We start from the raw sequence: 5,079 nt of genomic DNA, 5'->3' as shown, positions 1-5,079 counted from the left end.
TGACAACGGTCAAAAAAATCCTTGGCCGACGTCAGCAAAAAATTCTCATGACTGACGTCAGTGAGAAAATAACCTTAACCAACATCATCTAAAAAAAAAATCTTAGCCGATATCGACAAAAAATAACTTTGGTTGACATCATACAAAAAAATTCTAACCGAAAAAACCTTAACCAACGTAAGTGAAAAACAACTTATGTCGATGTCGACAGTGAAAACTTTGGTCACCCGTAGTTGCGATTGTTGAGTGAGAAAGAGTCGCGAGCAAGAACGTGAGTTAAAGTGAGCATATCTGAAAAAAGAATTTCAAATTCTATATTTTTTGAGAGAATTTGAAATTCCACTATTTTAGTTAGTCAAAATGATTTATAAAAATATCAAAAATTAAATCTTCTTTCAAATATTCTATCCAAACAAGCTATTTTATTATGAATCATTTTAAATTCTTTGAAAAAATGAATTCCTCTACTGAATTACTCCATCCAAACACACTATTAGTGTTTGGACAAAATACTCAATGTCAAGTCTTGTGATAATAAAATAAATTAATCTACCAACAAACCTTCTATACTTGGTTGGATCATTGAGTATCACCCCATCTGTGGGTGAGTTTCAAACTTTGTTCCATTAGGGACTTGCCTGGGCATGCACCTAACAACCCTGCATCTTGAAAAATGTCTAAAGCATATTTCCTTTAAGACATGAAAATGCCTTTCTTTGAACGGGAGAACTCAATGCCTAGAAAATATTTTAAATTTCCGAGGTCTTTGATACAAAAACACTTGAGAAGGAACTCTTTAAGAACTTTCATTTCATGAAAGATCATTCCAAGTAAGAAGTATGCCATCAACATAAATAAGGACTGCAATCAATGAAGTACCTTGTGATTTGATGAAAAGAGAGTAGTTATCCTTTGATAGTATGTACCCAACCTTTTGAATAGCATCTAAAAATGTTGAAAACCAATTTCTTGACACTTGCTTGAGTCCATAAAGTGACTTGTTGAGCCAACAAACAATGTTCTCCCCATGTCCCCGAAGATCGGGTGGAGGTTCCATGTACACCACCTCTTGCAAATCACCATGAAGAAAAACATTTTGCACATCTAATTGGTTTATAAACCAATGACAGGCAGCAACAACAGTAAGAAGTCAACAAAGTGTAGTGATCATAGCAGTGGGGGAAAAAGTTTCCTGATAGTCAATACCTTCAACTTGAGTATATCCCATAGCAACAAGGCATGCCTTATAACGCTCAATTGTGCCATCAACTCTATACTTTATTTTGTATACCCATTTGCATCCAATGGGCTTTTATCAGCAGGAAGAGACACCAAAGTCCATGTATTGTTCTGCTGTAATGCTTCTAATTATGCATCCATTGCTGCTTGCCAATGTGGATCTTGGACAGCTTGATCATAACAGTGTGGCTCCGTATGGGCTTTAATGTTAGCTAAAAAAGCAAAATGGGTTGAAGAAACGCAAGAGTATGAAAGGCAATTAGAAAGAGGATAACGAGTACTTGTTCTAGAAGTTGATTGTGAGGAAGATCGATTGACTTTTTTGGGCATTATGAACTCTCTATGCCATGTTGGAGGTTGTCTCTCACGAATGGATTTTCGAACTTGGGGAATGGAAGGAGTTGAAGAATTTGATGTGTTTGAATTGGTTAAAGTTGGTTCAGGTAGTGGAAGGTGCTTCATGTGTATTGATAGGCAACTCAGATTCATTGGTATGGGATGGCTCTGGTTGTTGAGGTTGATGGGTTGGCTTAATTGTAGACCAATGATCCATGGTGTCAAATGTACCTGAATGTGTGGGAACTTTATGAGGACCCCAAATATAACAATGTAATAAATCAAAAGGAACGTGAATAGATATGGAACTTAAAGAAAAAGAAAGTCTAGCCTGTTTAGCCAGTGGGCAAACATTACAATTATTATCAAAAGAAATATTATTGGAAGGTAATAATTGAGAAGCTAATTTGAGACGAGATGGAGATGGGTGTCCAAGGCGCATGTGCCATAAATCTGAGGGTTGAGAAACTTGATGAGAGACAGGTGTTCCTTGCAAAGGAGACATGTAATAAAGACCACCACATTGTTTACTCCAGCCAATCATCGTAGCCAAGTCCTGCAAAACACAGAATGTAGGAAACAAAATGGCACAATAATTCAGACTAGTGGTGAGTTTGCTAACATACATCAAATTTAACCGAAAGGAAGGAACACATAAGACTTTATCTAAGGTTATATTTGAATTGAATGGCATGGCTCCGATAGATGTGACTGGAACAGAAGATCCAGTGGGTAGGTTGACAATAGGTATAAGTGGGGATTCTGTTTGAGTGAAAAGTGTGGAATCAAATGTGATGTGATCAATAGCCCCACTGTCCAAAATCCAAGGCTTAGTGAAAACAACATTAGACGAGGCATTAGAAAAGAGACAGACCTGCAACATTTGCATAAGCATCTTTATTACCAGAGAAGTATCATCTGCAGACATCATACTTAATGCGCAAGCAATTTGTTGAAGTTGCTTAGTAGATAGCCCATGTGTAAGCTGGGAAGAGTCTACTACATTAGCAGTAGACAAAGACTTAGGTGTAGTGCCTCAAGACCTATATCGTCGTTGTTGTGATTGAACCCCATGTCCCATTTTTAAATTTGCATCTATCTTCGGTGTGTTCTCTTTTGTTGCAGAACTAGCAGTGGAACTTTAGAGTTCGACAATTGTCAATTGTATGACCCCCTCTGTTGCAATGCTCACAATTCCCGCCTCTAGTGAATTTGTTTGAATGACTTTGGATTGTAGTGGCTATGGAGAAATTCTCTGTAGATTATGATGTCATTTGATGCTGTATTTCACCCTGAATGACTAGAGAGTAGGCTTGTCGTACATTAGGCAGTGGTGACATCGTAAGTATATTGGTACGAACAGTGTTGTATGTGTCATTGAGGCCCATAAGAAATTTCATCAATTGATTTTCTTCTTTTTGTTCATTGTGCGCTTTTGTTTGATTGCAAGTAAGGGGTGTGCAATATGACTCTTAATTCATCCCAAAGACCTTTGATTTTTTTTGAAATGGGTTGAGACTGACATGGTGCCTTGGGAGAGAGAGGCTAAGGACTTTTGAATCTGGTAAATCGCATGAGCATTCTTTTTGCGAAAACTGATCCTTAAAATCTACCCAAACATGATGGCCAGTCTTCGCATGAATGACCCCTTTGGTTAAGTCAGGTTCTACGAAGTGTGTAAGCCATGATAAAATCATGTTGTTGCATTGATTCCACAAAGCAAATTCAAAAGGCTTATCTTTTTCTGAAGGTGACTGAATTGACCCATCAATAAAGCCAATATTGTTTTTAGCTATGAGAGCATGAATAATCGATTTGCTCCAGGATGGGTAATTGGTGTCATTCAGCTTTTATGGGACAAGCATATGACCAGAGTGATCTAAAGGATGAATGAAGTATGGATTTGAGGGATCCATGTTGTTGTTGTTATTTAGTGTTTTGGTTCTAAGATCGTGCTCTGATATCATCTTAAAACAACAAGATGAAATTGAAAAGAGCAAAAGGAATGAGGGTTGTAAAATGTTCTATGCCTTCTTTCCATTGACTGATAACAATATATAATAGATGTACAAAATCTTTTGTGCTAATTTTAAGGCATATCAGCTATGATCCCCTGTTAGTGGGATTTGATCTAATGTATTCAAGGAAAGTAAATATATATAGAATTATTCTATCATAGGAAAGTAAATATATACAATATATTTGATTATATCATGGTGTGGAAATGTTTAGCCGTTAATATACTTTGATGGTGTTGCATGCTCGATTTGTTCTGGGTTCAAGCATTCTGAAAAACACTGTTCAGGCATTCATTATAGAATAGTGTCTGGTTTTCTTCATGGTCTCGGGATTGTGGTTCTTCTTCTTCATAGACCGAAAAAGTGGCATATTTTTATGGCCCACTTGGCCATTGGTATGTGTTGGGCTATGTCTTTTGAAACTATAGAGAATTGGGTATTTGGGCATTCAAAAGTTCATGGTCTGATAACTGATGGCATTTCTCTTTTTAGGGCCATATTTAGTCTTCATCTAAACATTGTTTCGAAACATTAATCATTTATATTATTAAATTTAACGCTTTAATATCTTAATTCATTTTATTTTAATATAATTTTCATTAATTGTTTTTGTTAATTGTGCTGACTTTTTACTATTGTAAATTGTGACATTTTTCGTCAACTATGATATAGGTTTAATCAATTATGGTGATTTATGATTTCCACTAACACTATAAAAAAGCTATTTTATTAGATCTTATATTACGGTGAGAGTACATTGTCAATGCATAAAATCAATAATAAATACTTCTCGATGATTAAAAATTAATTAATTAAGAATTGCAAGCAACAAAAAAAGTATTTGAAACCTTCAATAAATATATTCTTAAACTTCCACTAAAATATTTTTTAGAGTAAAATCATTATTTTTACAAAAAAAACTAATGGAAATGACATAAAAAAAAACGTAACAAAAAAAGTTAAAAGATAAAATAAAAAGTAACCAAATAGAATTAAAGTATAAATTTTATCCATCATATTTCACACGGTGATTAGTAAAACTGTGTAATTATTTTTGTGCTACTTTATTTCTAATTGTATGTTGTGAAACCGAATTAACATTCATATTCTAATTTCTTATTTTTATTCTTATTCTTCTTCTCTCTTTTTTTTTTTGGTTTGTACAGTTTTTATTCTTATTGTCATTTATATTTTATATAATTTAAAGTCTTTACTCATTTAACAATCTACATCGAACTGTATATTAGTTTCAACACTGCAGGAAATCTGTCGGATTGATGTTTCTTGGATGACAGGTTTCATGTGATTCGTTTGCATATGACCAATTAATTTGGATACTGTAGAAAAAATTATGGAACGTGCTTTTTTAAGGTTTGAGATACACTTCAAGAATCAGGAATGAATCAAGTTGGGTTCAGCTAGAATAATATTGAAAATATCAGGTATTGTAACTTTAAGTAAATTTTTACCTATTTGGTTTATGGGT

This window comes from Glycine soja, chromosome 14 (assembly GCF_004193775.1).
Source record: "Glycine soja cultivar W05 chromosome 14, ASM419377v2, whole genome shotgun sequence".
NCBI lineage: Eukaryota > Viridiplantae > Streptophyta > Magnoliopsida > Fabales > Fabaceae > Glycine > Glycine soja.
The sequence above is the reverse complement of the archived record's forward strand: the minus strand, read 5'-3'. Positions refer to the sequence as shown.